The sequence below is a fragment of the Giraffa tippelskirchi genome, chromosome 8, assembly GCF_054371585.1.
Source record: "Giraffa tippelskirchi isolate mGirTip1 chromosome 8, T2T-mGirTip1v1.2.pri, whole genome shotgun sequence".
Taxonomy (NCBI): Eukaryota; Metazoa; Chordata; class Mammalia; order Artiodactyla; family Giraffidae; genus Giraffa; species Giraffa tippelskirchi.
Window position 1 is genome coordinate 38,393,333 of NC_137282.1, and position 19,231 is coordinate 38,412,563.

At 37.1% G+C, this 19,231-nt stretch overlaps 1 long non-coding RNA gene across 1 annotated transcript in view; it reads right to left on the reverse strand.

Moving 5' to 3' along the window:
- Positions 1-863: 863 nt before the first annotated feature.
- Positions 864-19,231, reverse strand: part of LOC145516476 (uncharacterized) — a 107,351-nt gene continuing 88,983 nt past the window's right edge. The window contains exon 3 of the long non-coding RNA XR_014061419.1: positions 864-3,090. This is a non-coding gene — a long non-coding RNA (uncharacterized LOC145516476). The remainder of the gene's footprint in view (positions 3,091-19,231) is intronic.

Here is a 19,231-nt window from a genome sequence, read left to right on the forward strand (position 1 = left end):
ACCAGCTGAGCCACAAGGGAAGCCCAAGAAATACTACGGTTAATGTTATTTCCAGACAAAAACATCAGTTTAGAGGTATTTCAAAATATTCTTAATAGGTATATTGGGGGAAAAAAGAAAAGAAAAACCTAATCATTGTATGAAACAATCACTATCTTTTGAGAGCTTATTTTTTGCCACACTCTAACAGGTGTGATTTGCATATATTTTAAATTTCCATTCTCAGATTAAACATTAATTCTTAAAAATTCTTAATGTATTTGTAGTTATGCTATTATGGTATATAAAACCAAAGTTTATGTACCTATTCACTATCAAGGATAAAAGTGACTGTGGTACACAGCACACACATCCACCCTATAAGCAAGAACTGTTTTCCAGGAGTTAGTGGTCAGATGTTTTAAAGGATAGTGATAGTTGAAAGTAGTAGACCTCAAAAGGAAGATATTACTTCACAAAGTGTTCTAAATATTTGCCAAAGGGTAACATACTTTTTCTTTAAGTCATTGCTTTTCTATTGTACTTTTTCAAATAACTTCATTTTCAATATAATTTAGAGCCGATATGAGTTGTTATAAAACTTTCATGTACTTTGATTTGTTGAGGTTTCTTGAGTTAGAAACAAAAAGATTGAATTATATTTAGTACATGGGAATTTACCTGTAATCTAAATCCTAAAGATACAGGGCTCACTGACTGAGAAAAATCACAGGGCACAGTTGCTTCAGTAAGAGTGATTTCCAGCGAATATTGGAGCAAAACCAGAGGTCCAATGTATCAGGTGTTGAAGGTGATCAGAGAACTAGCAAGTCTGATAGTGGTTTGAAGGGAAGCAGGAAGATAGGAAAGTAACTGAAGTATCATTTGTTTCTTTTTCTTTGAGGTAAATGAATGGTTTGCTTAGGACATACACTTAGAACATATTTGTATAATGAAGAAATGGAACCATGTATACAATGAAGATCGAATTAATAAATGTGAAAAGTAAACTGGTAGAAAATATCTGGAAATTTTCACAATCAAAAGAGTGTATTCTATTTTTATGTTGGTTTCCTCTACTAGAATATAGACTGTATTTTATCTGTCTTGTAAACTTTATATACTCATTGTCTAGAGTGATAATGCTAATAAATACTTGCTGAAGAAATTTACATAAGATTTGTGAAGAAATATAAAGGGCTAAGGACCATAACAATAAATGGGTATTAACCCTAGACAAGGGAGAATACACTTCTTTCATTAAAAGTCAAGACCAAGATGGGGCGAGTTTGAATAATTAGGGATTGTGATTGATCTATTTATATATTAGGCATTTCAAAGCTAACTGTGTTGTTTCCCTGTAACTTAGAATACATAAATTTATTGAGGAAGATTGAGAAGCTGCAAAGATAGTGTTATATAATTTTTAAAGCAGGCATAAGCAATGCAAAGCTGAGCCCAAAAAGAATAGGTGTCATTCAAATCAGATTAATACTGTGCCAATATTAAATGATTCATGCACTGTTCTATGCTTTTATAATTCACATTCATTTACTAAATCTGTTAAAATGAATTATAACCACCTACTATGCAACTCTTTTCCAGAATGGACTGGAGGTCTCTCCAAAACAGACCGTTTTTTAGTCTTCTTTATAGATCAAAAATCTAGCATAGTAATAAACATTCTTTTAGGAAATGCACACATAGCAAACATTTTGTTATTAACCAATTTGACAGGTACAGGACAGTGTTCCAATTACCTCAAACTTTTTTTTTTTTAAGAAATGCAAAGACTCTTCATTCAGAGCTTACTATAGACAGGCGGTCACACTCATGTTTTGGCAGAGACTCCAGGGCAGGTGGAAGAAGGAGAAAAGGGTATGTGTGATTATTAGAGGCTGTTGATTTAAACATTCAAAGTAAAATATGAATATGCCATCTTCAGTTTTCTAATTATTCACTTCAGCTTGAGTCAAATACATAAATTCTTTTAGTTAATGTATCTCTCCTAGTGACATCCTTGAGGCATAGGCAAAAATCTCAGTAATAATCAATATAATATTTGTGTGTTATGCTGATTCCACCTCCCCCAGCAAATAAAAACCACAGGCTATCCGTGTAGAAACTTAGATTCAAATGTGACTTTGAAACTGGCTTTTATCACAAGCAAATGGAGAAAATTAGGTAAAAATATATTTATAGAAGCGCATGTTCAACTCAGGTGATAAGAGCTACAACTAGCACTGTGTGTTAAAGACACTATGCTAATCCCATCATATGTCTTACTGTGTATAACTCTCTTGAGACTCTGTGAATTGGGTCCAAATATGCTCCATGTATCTCCTTGTTCCTCTAGAAGCATCATCAACCTAAGACATTTTCTTAGCATCATAGATAATAGAAGCACGGGTGAGTAAGTAAATCCAGTAAAATATTTAAAAGCTCCGATTTCATCACACTTGTTGATCCTTTCTTGACTGAATCTCGTGATATGATTAAACCCAAACAGTAGACTGTATACTATGCCTGGAGGTTTACATTGTCCAAAGGAGTATTACTTTGGTGGAGCAGAAGAGTGACAATTTACTGCATAATAATCTAATCCGTTATGCATTGGAATACATGAAAGTATACAGTGATGGATAATACTGGAATAAAATAGGGGGTGATTTAAATGTTTGGCTGAAGGAAAAATCAAAGTGATACCATAATTAAGTTATTTTCAATTATAGTGAAGGTATCAGGCAGGGTTCCTACAGGAAACAGATGGCACATGGAAATTTTGTAATTTGGAAGAGCTTAATAAAGGAAAAAAAATTACAAGATAAAGCCAGGGTATGGAAAACCCACAAAATTAGTGCGATACTTTGGAGCTGGCAAAAACAGGACTCTTAACACCCCTAGCTCTCAAGAGACGTTTAGAATGGCTATGACATGGAACACAGTCATGAACTGTATCCAAACAACTGACTACCAGAAGCTGTGCTCTTGGATCCAGTCAGTAATCAGCCTGTGGTAATCCCCAAGATGGCAAGCAGATAAATAATCCAGATTTACTACTTACATTTCCGCCTACAGCCATCTGCTGTTCCCCGTTGGACAAACCTAGAACTACAAGAGGATACCAGAATCAGTCTCATGGAGGACTTCCATATAGGGTGGGCAACTGTTTTTAGGGGCACTAAAAATATATCCTGCATAGTACAGCAAATAATTTATATGTCAGTGTAACTTTCAGGGACTGTAAATCTCTGTAGTGCCGCCTCTTTCATGTACTTCTAGTACACTGTCATATTATTCCTTAGTGAGGGAGAGATACAGAGTTGCAGGTAGTAAACTCATTATTACACTTAGGATAGCTTAGAGGCTGTTTTGTCACAACCTGTAATGATAGAATATTAAGAACCATCAAGATTAAAAAAAAAAACAAAAAACTTTTACTACTGACCTACCTGCTTCAAATTTGGGGTGTTTTTCAAAATATTTATATAATATATATAAGTGTGTTATACTTGTGAAATTAAACATTGAAGTTTAAGGTTCCCTGACATAACAAAACAGACATTTGGCTGGGAATCTTATGACATCAACTATTACGTATTTGACCTTGAGAAAGACATTCAAGTTCTCCATGTATCGTTTTATTCATTTGTGAGGATCTATATAAACTGGTAAGAGTTAGGCAAATACAGGGAAACTCTTCAGAGTGATGCCTTTTACATAATAAGCATTCATTAAAGTGTACTATAGAAGGTTATGTAAGGCAACAACTTTTGCTAATATTTCTAACAATTTTTAGAATAACAGTGAGGGAAATACACAACAGAGACATTATAAGCATTAGATGTAAGAGTTTAGCATGTTAAACAAAAATGTAAATATGTGGAGGTAAAATCATTTACGTATTTGATTTAAATATGTTAAACATGATTTTATGAGACTTTCACTAATATTAAGGTAACTTTAAGACAGAGCCAAAACAAAACCAAAACAGCCAGTTGTGGATGTGACTGGTGATAGAAACAAGGTCTGATGCTGTAAAGAGCAATATTACATAGGAACCTGGAATGTTAGGTCCATGAATCAAGGCAAATTGGAAGTGGTCAAACAGGAGATGGCAAGACTGAAGGTCGACATTTTATGAATCAGTGAACTAAAATGGACGGGAATGGGTGAATTTAACTAAGATGACCATTATATCTACTACTGTGGGCAAGAATCCCTTAGAAGAAATGGAGTAGCCATCATGGTCAACAAGAGTCTGAAATGCAGTACTTGGATGCAATCTCAAAAAACGACAGAATGATCTCTGTTTGTTTCCAAGGCAAATCATTCAATATCATGGTAATCCAAGTCTGTGCCCCGACCAATAATGCTGAAGAAGCTGAAGTTGAACGGTTCTATGAAGACCTACAAGACCTTCCAGAACTAACACCCAAAAAAGATGTCCTTTTCATTATAGGGGACTGGAATGCAAAAGTAGCATCTCAAGAAACACCTGGAGTAACAGGCAAATTTGGCCTTGGAGTACAGAATGAAGCAAGGCAAAGGCTAATAGAGTTCTGCCAAGAGAACGCACTGGTCATAGCAAACACCCTCTTCCAACAACACAAGAGAAGACTATACACATGGACATTACCAGATGGTCGACACCTAAATCAGATTGATTATATTCTTTGCAGCCAAAGATGGAGAAGCTCTATACAGTCAGCAAAAACAAGACTGGGAGCTGAATGTGGCTCAGATCACGAACTCCTTAGCACCAAATTCAGACCTAAATTGAAGAAAGTAGGGAAAACCACTAGACCATTCAGGTAAGACCTAAACCAAATCCATTACATTTATACAGTGGAAGTGAGAAATAGATTTAAGGGACTAGATCTGATAGGCAGAGTGCCTGATGAACTATGGAAGGAGGTTCATAACATTGTGCAAGAGACAGGGATCAAGACCATCCTCAAGAAAAAGAAATGCAAAAAAGCAAAATGGCTGTCTGAGGAGGCCTTACAAATAGCTGGGAAAAGAAGAGAAGCAAAAAGCAAAGGAGAAAAGGAAAGACATACCCATTTGAATGCAGAGTTCCAGAGAACAGCAAGGAGAGATAAAAAAGCCTTCCTCAGCAATCAATACAAAAAAATGGAAACAACAGAATGGGAAAGACTAGAGATCTCGTCAAGAAAATTAGAGACACCAAGGGAACATTTCATGCAAAGATGGGCTCAATAAAGGACAGAAATGGTATGGGCCTAACAGAAGTAGAAGATATTAAGAAGAGATGGCAAGAATACACAGAAAACTGTACAAAAAAGATCTTCATGACACAGATAACCATGATTGTGTGATCACTCACCTAGAGCCAGACATCCTGGAATGTGAAGTCAAGTGGGCCTTAGGAAGCATCACTATGAGCAAAGCTAGTGGAGGTGATGGAATTCCAGTTGAGCTATTTCAAATCCTAGATGATGATGCTGTGAAAGTGCTGCACTCAATATGCCAGCAAATTTGGAAAACTCAGCAGTGGCCACAGGACTGGAAAAGGTCAGTTTTCATTCCATTCCCAAAGAAAGGCAATGCCAAAGAATGCTCAAACTAGCACACAATTGCACTCATCTCACATGCTAGTAAAGTAATGCTCAAAATTTTCAAAGCCAGGCTTCAGCAATATGTGAACTGTGAACTTCCAGATATTCAAGCTGGTTTTAGAAAAGGCAGAGGAACCAGAGATCAAATTGCCAACATCCGCTGGATCACTGAAAAAGCAAGAGAGTTCCAGGAAAACATCTATTTCTGCTTTACTGACTATGCAAAGGCCTTTGATTGTGTGGATCACAATAAACTGTGGAAAATTCTTCAAAAGATGGGAATACCAGACCACCTGACCTGCCTCTTGAGAAATCTGTATGCAGGTCAGGAAGCAACAGTTAGAACTGGACATAGAACAACAGACTGGTTTCAAATAGGAACGGGAGTATGTCAAGGCTGTATATTGTCACCCTGCTTATTTAACTCACATGCAGACTACATTATGAGAAACGCTGGGCTGGAGGAAGCACAAGCTCGAATCAAGATTGCCGGGAGAAATATCAATAACCTCAGATATGCAGATGACACCACCCTTACGGCAGAAAGTGAAGGAGAACTAAAGAGCCTCTTGATGAAAGTGAAAGAGGACAGTGAAAAAGTTGGCTTAAAGCTCAACATTCAGAAAACTAAGATCATGGCATCTGGTCCTATCACTTCATGGCAAATAGAGGGGAAACAGTGGAAACAGTGAGAGACTATTTTGGGGGGCTCCAAAATCACTGCAGATGGTGACTGCAGCCATGAAATTAAAAGAGACTTGCTCCTTGGAAGAAAAGTTATGACCCACCTACACAGCATAATAAAAAGCAGACATTACTTTGCCAAAAAAGGTCCATCTAGTCAAGGCTATGGTTTTTCCAGTAGTCATATATGGGTGTGAGAGTTGGACTGTTAAGAAAGCTGAGCGCCAAAGAATTGGTGCTTTTGAACTCTGGTGTTGGAGAAGACTCTTGAGAGTCCCTTGGACTGCAAGGAGATCCAACCAGTCCATCCTAAAGGAGATCAGTCCTGGGTGTTCATTGGAAGGACTGATATTGAAGTTGAAACTCCAATACTTTGGCCACCTGATTTGAAGAGCTGGCTCATTTGAAAATACCCTGATGCTGGGGAAGACTGAAGGCAGGAGAAGGAGAGGAACATTGAATGAGATGGTTGGATGGCATCACCGACTCAATGGACATGAGTTTAGGTAAACTGTGGGAGTTGATGATGGACAGGGAGGCCTGACGTGCTGTGGTCCATGGTGTAGCGAAGAGTCAGACACGACTGGGCAACTGAACTGAACTTAAGCTAACTTTCCCTCAGTTTCTTTTCCTTGTTTCATGGATTTCAGTACAGAATGCTCAAGTTATTGTAACATGCCTTCAACTTTCAATAAATGATATGCTTACAACTTGAATTGTGGCTGCAATGCTATTTTGTGCTTTGGAAGTCCAGGAAAATAATATGATTAACTTCTTGAGGTCTTAGGGATGGTACAACTTTGCCAGCTTTTTGCTTATTTTCTAGCTTTGAGTATATCTCCACGTCTATCTCCATCTTTTACCTTCACAGTGAAACTAGCCTCCAAGAAATAAAACCAATTTCAAAATATTATCTTACACTGTTTCCAAACTAGGGACCACCAACTCAAGTTCATTTCTGAGCTAAGAGATATGCAACGCCCTTTTCATTGGATCTATGGAATGATCAACTTCAGAAGATAGGCCTGTTATTCTACATATAGGCTTGTTATTCTATACACAGGCTCCAAAATAAGTCCACAAATATGTCCCACCATGAATAATTATTCATGGTGGTTGTTTTTTAGGTGCCAAGTCATGTCTGATTCTTTTATAATACCAGGAACTGTAGCCCACCTGGCTCCTCATTCATGGGATTTCCCATGCAAGAATATTGGAGTGGGTTGTCATTTCCTTCTCCAGGGGTTCATTCCTGACCCAGGGCTCGAACTGATGTCTGCTGCATTAGCAGGCAGTTTTTTACCACTGAGCCACCAGGGAAGACCAATAATAATTTTAACAGTTATTGAAGTAGAATTACATACAGATATGTAACATAAATATCACCCATACCTTCTGTTTCTATATATGGAAAAGCTGCAAGTTTCTAAATTATCTACCAAGCAATGAAGAAGATCATTTAAAGGAAGAGACAACAGTATTTCAGTTTTAATGTTTAACATATTTTAAGCACTTAATACATACGTTGGAAGAAAAGGATTAGTCAGAAGCTGTATATTCAGCCCAAAAGAACATTATTATTTGGAAAAATCACGTAATTTCCTATTGCATGAAATAGTTTTTTTTGAATTTTCCAGCTAGATTTTAACCATATTTGATATGAACAAGTTTATGATGCACTTATGCAGAAATAATCTTCTCCCAAAGTTGATCAAATTTCTTACCTTTAAAAAAAGTTTCCTGTTTCCTTTTTTTAAAGGACTTTAGATCTTATTTTGTCAAAAAATCCTCAATAATAAGCACACAGGATTAAAACAAACTGTGTATATCACAACAAACTGGAAAATTCTTAACAATATGGGAATACCAGATCACTTTACCTGCCTTCTGAGAAACCTGTATGCATGTCAAGGAGCAACTGTTGGAACTGGACATGAAACAACCGACTGATTCCAAATTGGGAAAGGAATACGTCAAGGCTGTATATTGTCACCCTGCTTATTTAACTTATATGCAGAGTACATCATAAGAAATGCCAGGATGGATGACTCACAAGCTGGAATCAAGATTGCAGGGAGAAATATCAATAACCTGAGATTTGCAAATGACACCATCCTTATGGCAGAAAGTGAAGAGGAACTGAAGAAACTCTTGATAAAAGTGAAAGAAGAGAGTGAAAAAACTGGCTTAAAACTCAACATTCAAAAACCGAAGATCATGGCATCAGGTCCCATCATTTCATGGCAAATAGATGGGGAAACAATGGAATCAGTGACAGACTTTATTTTCTTGGGCTTCAAAATCACTGTGGATGTTTAACTGCAGCTATGAAATTAAAAGATGCTTGCTCATTGGAGCCATGACAAACCTGGACAGCAAGTTAAAAAGCAGAGACATCATTTTGCCAACAAAGGTCCATATAAACAAAGCTATGGTTTTTACAGTAGTCATGCACGGTTCTGAGAGTTGGACCATAAAGAGGGCTGAGCACTGAAGAACTGATGCTTTCAAATTGTAGTGCTGAAGAAGACTCTTCAAAGTCCCTTGGACAACAAGGAGTTCAAACCAGTCAATCCTAAAGCAAAGCAACCTTGAATATTCACTGGAAGGACTGATGCTGAAGCTCTAATACTTTGGCCACCTGATGTGAAGAGCTGACTCACTGGAAAAGACCCTGATGCTGGGAAGGGCTGAGGGAGGAGGAAAAGGGGGCAACAGAGAATGAGATGGTTGGGGTCATCAATGAACTGACTCAATGGACATCAGTTTGAGCAAACTTGGAGAAAAACTGAAAGACAAGGAAGCATATGGTGCTGCAGTCCCAGGATCACAGAGTCAGATCAACTTAGTGACTGAAAAACCATCACTACATGGGATATTATTACATACAAATTACACATCTTACACATGCAACATCTGAATTAGAATTTCTAAGAGTCCTGGAAATCTGATGTTTTTAAAATTTAACTTTTTCTAAGCATAATTATACAAGTATATGAAATAATGTTTGTTTTGCTTATATTTGTTCATCTTGAGAGGTTTACCTAAATTTATTGTAGGATATTTTTATACTACCTTAATAAATCTAACATTTAATTTTTCATAAATTGTTTTCACAGTTTATTTTTGTCATCCACATTATAATGGGTAAAACACTTTACTCACTTGCCATTATTGTACATTTATTACTCCTTTCATAAAATTCTGCTATACATTAGAAGGCATCAAAATAACATTCAACATGACATTAGAAATTATACTTTTCTATTATAAAACTTTTCTAGTTTGACCTATTAAAATATTTCAAGAATCAAAAATATTTTAGAAATATTTCTCTTCCTTTTCAGTGATTAGTGAGTTACATATCCATGTGTTTTGAGCTGAATTCCCCTACCCCCACCACTGTTTCAAATATGTTGAAGTGCTAACCTTAAACGCAGAAAGGGAGGGTATTTGGAAGAGGGTCTTTAGGTGGGGAATAAATTCAATGTTGTCATTAGGGTGGGCTCTCCCTTCCTAAAGGGACCTTGACAGTTCTGCTTAGCTTGACTAAGCTTTAGATAGATTTCCTCCTAACTCTGGGTCCCTGACCTCTCTTTTTAGACATTAAAGAAAGCTTGCAATTGTAAATTATTTCTGCTCTATTAAGATGTAAATCCTCTCTCAGCCTCTTGCCAGGCTTTTCAACCTTGAAACAACCTTGTTTTAGAACTAGGAATGTTTTTCCCAAAGACTTGGGAGTCATCCTTTTGAAATATAATCATTAAGACAGAGGCCCTATCTCCTAGTCTCTGAGGGAGGGGAGGGACCTGACTTCAACAGGCCCCAATTAGCAGACACAGATGGCCTAATCACAGTAGCCAGTGCACCCCCACCCCCTCACTAATAGCCCGGCCACTACTTTTTCACCAGCTCACCCCAGAGCTTAAAAATTCTCTTGTCATTTGTCTCAACAGAGTTGAGTTCAATTTCTCTATTGTAATAGTCTAGACACCTCTTGCATTATCCCTGAATACAGTCTTCTTTGGACATTCATCCTGTCTGGTGCAGTTTTTTTACTTAACAGCTCTAATCCAATTTAATTAGAATCTTTCAAATGGGGAAAGAAAAGCAATGACAAACCTAGAAAGTATATTAAAAAGCAGAGAAATTATTTTACCTCCAAAGTTCCCTATACTCAAAGCTATGGTTTGAGTCTTTGGTTTGTAGTCTTGTACAGATGTGAGAAATGGACAATAAAAAAAGTCGAGCGCTGAAGAATTGATGCCTTTGAACTGTGGTTCTGGAGAAGACTCTTGAGAGTCCCTTGGACTGCAAGCAGATCAACCCAATTAATCATAAAGGCAGTCAATCCTGAATATTCATTGGAAGGACTGATGCTGAAGCTCCAATATGTTGGCCAACAGATGGGAAGGGCCAACTCATTGTAAAAGACCCTGGTGCTGGGCAAAATTGAAGGCAGGAGGCTAGGGGATGACAGAGGATGAGATGGTTGGATGGCTTCACTGACTTAATGGACACTAACTTGAGCAAACTTTAGGAGATGGTGAAGGACAGGGAAGCCTGGCGTGCTCTAGTCCTTGGGGTCTCAAAAGAGTCGGACACAACTGAGCAACTACAACACAAAAGGGGGAAAGGCAGGCACGGAGGCAGACGTGTACACTGGGAGAAAGTCACATGATGATGAAGGCAGAGATCTGAGTGACGCAGCAGAAGCCAAGGAATGTGAAAAGTTCCTGCCAAACTACCTGAAGTTAGGAGAGAGGCATTGAACAGATTGGAGAAGGCAATGGCACCCCACTCCAGTACTCTTGCCTGGAAAATCCCATGAACGGAGGAGCCTGGCGGGCTGCAGTCCATGGGGTCACTGAGTTGGACACGACTGATCGACTCCACTTTCACTTTTCACTTTCATGCCCTGGAGAAGGAAATGGCAACCCACTCCAGTACTCTTGCCTGGAGAATCCCAGGGACGGGGGAGCCTGGTGGGCTGCCGTCTATGGGGTCGCACAGAGTCGGACACGACTGATGCAACTTAGCATTGAACAGATTTCCTCTAACAGCGCTCAGAGGGAACTAACCCTGTTGACACCCTGATCTTGGACTTCTAACCTCCAGAACTGTAAAAGAAAACATTTCTTTTGTTGAAGCCACACAGTTCATAGTATTTTGTTTCGACAGCCCTAAGAAACTAATGGGCTTCCCTGATGGCTCATTGGTAAAAGAAAAGAATCTGCCTGCCAATTCAAGAGATGCAGGTTTGATCTCTGATTCAGGAAGAACCCCTGGAGCAGGAGATGGCCCCCATTCCAGTATTCTTGCCTGTGAAATCCCATGGACAGAGGAGCTGAGTGGGTTACAGTCCATGGAGTTGCAAAAATAGTTGGACATAACTTAGCAACTAAGCAACAAAAACAAGGAAACTAATACATGGTATTATGTAGTGCTAAGACTTGATTTGTAGTTGAGAAAGCTATTCTCTGCTGCTTCCTGGTTTGGGGGCTGGGATAAACCTGTAAACTTTCTAAATTTCCACATCTTCACTGGCGATTGAATGACCTAACATTTTGAGAGAGGTTGGCTCATAACAAGATAAATAAAATGAAGCATTATTGTTCATTCGAAAGATAATTTTCTAAGGTTAAAGACAGCAATAGCAAAGTTTCTTAAACAAAAAAAAGGCAACCAGGATTAAGCACGCAGCAGTTTTCCTTAAGAAAGGAAAAATCTGGAATTTCAAACACTTCTTTGAATTTTCTACTTTATTAGCATTTTTCATGGAATCTTTATTGTGTTAAGTTTTATCCAAGTTACAAAATCTTAAAAGAGCCTATATATTTTCACTCCAAACTAGTTTATTTCGCTGATATATAACTCCGTCCCAATCTCAGCATAGACGTATAGGTCATTTGTCATCCTTACAACCCTCTCACAAGGAGGGTAGAATCTCCAAATTCTCTTAAGTAGAAACACTTGTCTATTTTTTTTTTAAAGAGAGCATACTCAGAGTGACCTAGAAAACTTATATTTCTGTTATAAACCTCAGCCTTTTTATCATCAGTTATGTGCCTTTTTAATACTTTTTGTTAACATTAGTGCTTAGTAAAGTAATATGAAAGATAGCATAAGACTTCTTGAAACAGTATAATTTATAAACAGAGAGGTTTTATAACAAGGTAACAATTTTATGATAACATTTTGCTTTTCTATCCCTCAGGAAGAGCTCAGGGAAAACAAACAAGGATCCATTTAAAGCCTGGGTTAGTGCCAGTTTGACTAGGTTCCATGTTAGGCAGGGTGCCATAATTAAAAGTTACACTAATCAACCATGAAACAAATAGTAATATCAGCAAGTGAAAAAAAGTAAACTTAGAGAATGAAAAACAATGGCCTGTTAGGAATAATCAGGTGTGGACCAATGGTTAAGGATGGCAACAAATGGTGAACTGCTTTGTTGTACTTTTCCTATTTTTTTTAATCCCAGGAAACACCCTTTTAAAGGTGAGTTAACATCAGTTTAAGAGTTTTGATAACTTTATGGACAGTAGATCATATCAATGTCAATAGACTGAGTGAAGCCACCGCTTTCAATAATAATGCTAAAAATTATTCATTGAACAAAAGATACAGAGAAGTCACTGGACAGAAGGTATATCCTTTGATGTACTAATTTCAGTCTCCTTGGTCCTAGGTTAATTAACAATAGCCTCTTAAAATAGTTTTATCAGTCTCTTACTGCACAGATCAAATTTTAGTTTGTTAAAAATGAATATAATCGCGTGCTGATTGTGATTAATGCAACTTCAGCTGCAGGAGATAAAAAGATGCTGTTATTCCACTGACAGAGGAAGAAAAGGCAAAGATCAAAATAATCTCTGGTCCATTACTGTATAAAGTATTGGTTTTAACTATTTTGAAATATTTATTTACACATACTATTTGGTACATTAAGTTTTCCAAGCTCTTTATTAGACATTACAGTAGAAAAGAGGGCTTCCCAGGTGGTGCTAGTGATAAAGAATCCGCCTGCCAGTGAAGGTTCAATCCCTGGGCTGAGAAGATCCCCTACAGAAGGAAATGGCAACCCGCTCCAGTCTTCTTGCCTGGAAAATTCCACGGACAGAGGAATTTGGCCGACTACAGTTCACTGGGCCACAAAGAGGTGGACATGGCCGAGCACAGTGCATGAACAGACCACAATTACGTAACTTGTAGAGAAGGAATGGTGAGGGCCTAGGGCCAGCAGGGAGCAGAGATACAGTGATGACTCCCAACAAATTGATTTTGAAAGGGAAGTGTCACAGGAACATGCCTATATTTAGAAGGGAAATAGAATGGCAACAAGAGAAACCAACTATATGTTATTGCCATAGTCTAGGTGAGAAATGGTGAGAATAATCTAAGATTGTGGCAAAGGTAAAGGAAAGAATAAAGCCAGGTTCAAGAGGCCTGAGACCAGCTGAACATGAAGGAAGAAAGTTATTAGTAAAGGATAGCCCCAAGGATTTAATTTCAATGGCTATGTAAATAGCAAAGTCTTAACAAAGATTAAGGGCACACATACTGTGCTTTTGCCAAAACAGGTTGGAAGGGAATGCAATTAACTTGCTATCAGAGATAATGAGTTTCAGAAACCAGTTGATTATCCAAGATCTACATGAAACTGCTTTTCAGCTTAAAAAAAAAAAAAAAAAAATGAAGCCTAGACATTAAGATACTAGGAGAACTGATAGTGGGTAGATTTTGAGGAGAATAGATAAAATATATCTTTAAGTTGTAAGAAGAAAACTCAAATTTCATTAGGCACTTGAAAAGATTTATCAGGAAATGTAAATTTGGTCATTTCTCCATCTTTGAGAGCTGTTTGTCAGAGTTACAAGTATATTCACATTTCTTTCTACTACTGTGTAACCAAGTTAATTTTTCCCCCATAAATATCCCATCATTGAATACAGAGAAAAATAAACAAAGAAATAAACAAACATAAAACAACTTTGGTTTAATCTCACTGTTTTCATTTTCTAGACCTGCTGTAACAAATTACCACATAGTGAGTGGATTAAAACACAAACTTTCCTAGTCTAGGAACCAAGATCCCACATGCTGTCTGGCACAGCCAAAAGAAAACAAAAAGTCCCCCACAAACTTACTTTCTTTTCTGTAGCTTGGGCGCTCCCCTGAATTAGATCCAACGTACTGGCAGGTCTGTGTTCCTTTCTGGTGACTCTTGGGGGGAAGACTTTTTAAGATTGGTGGAGCTCTCAGCTCACATCACTCTGACTGTTTCTTCTGCCTTCACATCCACTTTTAAAGACGCTTGTGATTATATTAGACACACCTGGCTCCTTCAAGCCATTCTTCCTAGTTTAAGATAATGAATAACCTTAATTCCAGCTACAATTTACTTTCCTCTTTACCATGCGATGTAACATTGCCCCCTGTTCTGAGAATTGGGACATGGACATCTTTGGGGAGCCATTAATCTGTTTTTGATGTTGATAAATTTACCTTGATACAATTATTTTTCCTGCTGATTAGATAAATATCTTCTATAACAATGTACCAAATATAAGTGGGATTGAGGCACTGTGGCTTCTGAGCCTTAACATTTTGTGGGTGGAGGGCAGGAGGCCTGAGATTCCACAGCTATAACTACAAAATTCTCCCTGCTTTCAGTCTGGAATCTCTGTCTCCCCTTGACTGGAGAGCGTTCTGGTATAAGTAATTGCACCTGGCTGGAGAGCGTTCTGGTATAAGTAATTGCACCTGGCTTAAACTGTGCCTTGATGTTACCAAAAACTATAGCTCACTGTGCTAGATTAAAGACTTTATTGCTAGTGACTGTTTGGTCATGATATTTTAGCCTTTGCTACTCCATGGTCCTCTAGTACTTTGGCCACAAACAGGAAATAAAGAAAATACTGACCTACTAAACAATGTAAGTTCAAATGGATGCAACAGTTCTGCTGCAAGGTCTACTGGCTATTCTTTCCCTTTGCCAAACCTACCCTCTCTCTTCACTGAATCTATCCTCCTGGACAGTCTGTTTTTCAGGCTCCTGAATATGCAGCTTCAGGTGTCTCCATTGGTTTGAGGCCTCTCCTAGAACTCCAAACTCCACCTCAAGGTTTCATTGTGAGGAAGCAGATATATGAGCAATGTGCTCTCGTACTTCACTCACTTTCTCCTTCAGTTTCTTTAGATCAGAAAGGTTGGTCATCTATCTCACTTTTCTCCTTGCTATATGCTCCCTTTACCTTAATGCAGCAAACATATTACAGGGTTATTGGAAACATTATGTAAGGGGTATTAAAAAATTCTGCCTTATGTACAAAATTTTATGATCATAGTTTCTCCATGGTATGATTTTTACTGGGGGTCAAGGTACAATTTTTAACTAATGATTGCAGGTGATAAAATATATAATACCCCCAAATAGTCATCCCATTGTATATGAATGTCAAATAGCTCTTTTTACCATTTCAAAGCAACTTAATGTTTACTTTTTCATCACTATTCGACTAATATTCAAAAACTTTTCAAGACATTCATACTGAAAAAGCAAATGACTTTCTGAATTCATTAAAACACCATAGCATGTTACTTATTATCATTTAGCAACTCTTTCCTGCAAGTAATCTTATAAAATTGTACTTCTGCAAGAGGTACATATGCCTTTTCCTTCTTCAAAAGGGATTCAAAATTTTATTACAAGGTGGATAATATAAAAGCATTATTAAAAGAGTAATATGTACTGGTTACAATATTTATGACTCTTAAATTTAGGAATAAATGACCTGTTTTATAATAAGCATAGCATTTTCCATTTGTAAACATTACATTTTCTGTCACCATGATGAGTTTCTACTGCTTGAAGGAGTGGCTCATTCATGAGTATCCCACTTTTATCATAATATCTTAGCGAAATAAGGGTAGGCCTTTAGATGGAGATACTACTCTAAAACAAAACCAGGTGATAATACTTTTACCTACAATAGAAACAGCATTCACTATTTTAAAATAAATCTTTAATTTTTCTATATATTGATATCTCAGTTTTTAGAAGGATGAACTTTTTGTTTATGAAATTACATCATTCGTAACAGGAAACCAAAGTTTATAATTACTTATTTTTTGCTTAAATATGAAACTGGGATCATATAAATATTAATTTTCTATACTTTGTTCTTATTGTATCCATTGTTTGAGTAATTTTAAATATCTGAGACATTTTATTTATTTTAAAATGATATACTTAGGAGTGCTTGGATCATGTTTGAGATAAACAGACAAAATTTGGCAAGATAATGATAAAAAGAGAATATACAAATGCACTATAACAGGAATAAAGAAGTAAATAAAATACAAAAGTAGGATATTAAAATTTGAATATATTACATGCTAAAATTGAATGTTTGTATGCCACTAGTTTTGAAAACTTATGTGGATAAATTACTTGAATAATATAATTTGACAAAGATATAAAGAACTAGAAAATTGAAATGGAAATTTAACTCTAGAGAATCTAAATCAGTAACCTCTTAATATTCCACACAATAATCAAATAGCATTAGAATTATTTTTTTCTATGCATGTATCAAGAGATATTTAAGTCCAGTCTCACACATGTACTTGCAGAGAGTTGAAGAAACAAAACAAAATGTTAAGCTTCTAAAAATAAGAAGTATTAAGAGCAAAAATACCAAGACAATTCAAGACTATATATTAAAAGATAATATATAATGAACTATTTGTTTGTTTCCCCAAAATGCTAGATTAATTTAACATCAGAAACTTGATCAATATGTTTTTAAACATTAACAAATTAAAGAAAGAAAGCCATATGATTGTGACAATACTTGGTAGGTCAGTTAAGAATTCGCCTACAATGAGGGAGACCCCAGTTCTATCCCTGGGTCTAGATGATCGCCTAGAGAAACAAAGGGCAACCCACTCCAGTATTCTTGCTGGGAAAACCCCATGGAAGAGGGGCCTGGAGGGCTACAGTCCAGGCAGTGGCAAGAGCTGGACACGACTTAGCGGCTAAACCACTACCCATATAGTTAACATGTGCATATTTTATGAGCTAGCAATTCCCCTGCTTGGTGCATATCCTAGAGACAATTTTGCACATGTGCTTCTGCAGACATGAAATCATAATTTTCCTTCCAGTCCTGTTCATAATAGTAAAACACTGAAAACCACTCAAATTTCCATCAACAATGGAAAAAGCAGCAGCTGCGTGCGTGCTACGTCTCTTCAGTGGTGTTCGACTCTTTGCAGCCCTATGCACTGTAGCCCACAAGGCTCTGTCTGTCCATGGATTCTCCAAGCAAGAACACTGGAGTGGGTAGCCATGCCCTCCTCCAGGGGATCTTTCCCACCCAGGGATCGAACCCATGTCTCCTATGTCTCCTGCATTGGCAGGTGGGTTCTTTACCACTAGTGCCACCTGGGAAGCCCAAGACTGCAGGTGCATGTGTCAAACTGGATGAATCTTAAAAGCATAACATTAACTGAGAATAGCAAGCTTCAAAAGAACAAAACTAATTTCATTTATGTAAATTGGAAATGCACTGGAAATGAAAAAAATCAACTAAGTAACTATATATACATAACACAGATAGTAAAACTCTAAAGAAAAGAGAGATGTTTAATAACACATAATTTGGAAAAAGTGGTTATTACTCCCAAGAGAATGAATTTGGAAGGGAACAAACAAGGATTTTATAAGGTATGAAGCTGACTTCTAAATATATTGTTTGGCTTATCATCATGATTTAATTGTATATCTAAGTTATATACAGCAGCAGCTGTATGTATACTTGTATGTATGTGTATGTATATATATTTCATGATTTAAAAAATGAAAAGAATACAATGCTAATAATACATTATAGAAAACAATGCTAATAGTACATTGTGTGCACAAAAACTAGAGACCCAGCCCATTGAAAGGGCAGGGTTTGGAATCAGAGAAAATCAAGGTTGAATAGTTATTGCACTACTTAACTAGGTTTGTGATCGAGACTTTTTAATGAAAATAATAATATCCATTCCATAGGGCTGCCATGAGAACTAAATGAAATAATGAAGCAAAATGCAGGCAGAATGCCTGGCACATAGATGCTCAAATTGAGAATCAGTAAGAAGGAAGTTAACTCTCCTTTGCTGACAGCAGTTACTACAGAAGAGAAGTATGTGTTTGCTGCAGCAACTACACTGTAGGAGGAATTGTCAAATTGTGAGTGAAAAATGCAATGGAGTAACAGCTTCCAATAAATAATATTGTAAGAAAGTAAGAGTTTCCTCCTACTCAGGCGTGCATATAGATAGGCAGAGGGGAGGTGTGATAGAAGTGGCTCTCTTCTCACTGAGACTCTTTCACCCTTTAGATGATCTGTCATTGTATGCAGAACACAGTGGCAGATTTATCCTCATGATTCAGGTTGCTCAGTAATGGCTCAGGTGAAAGCATTTCAGGAGTGCCATAAAGTGGGAACTCATAAATGACGAAGTCTATTACTGGGTGACAAGCTCCAGCCTGGTGACTTTGTTTGTGACTTTGTATAGAATCTGCAGAAATGCTTTCATTGTCACGAGCTTCAGAAGGAAAGGAAAATGAAATGACAACACCAGTCAGCACATTTAATGGCCTGATACTGTTCAAAAAACAAAACCCTCATATAACTGAAGGCTAAACAGTTTAAAGTAATTGCTATGGTACAGAGCAATTACATTTACTGATGCAGCTTATAACTGTGGTGAGACTGAGATGTACTTTATAGTCTCCTTAATATTACAAGGAATATTGTTATTTCCATGTTCCGAATAAATAAACTGAATTTTCATTCTGCTTTCATTTTATAATCAGAATAATGATTAATGGTGTACTTCTCTACAATTAAATGATAGGTAATAAGAAAAAATTGTATATTGTTAGCTTATACATGTGACTAGTATTTTCTGTAAGAATTACTTTGAGG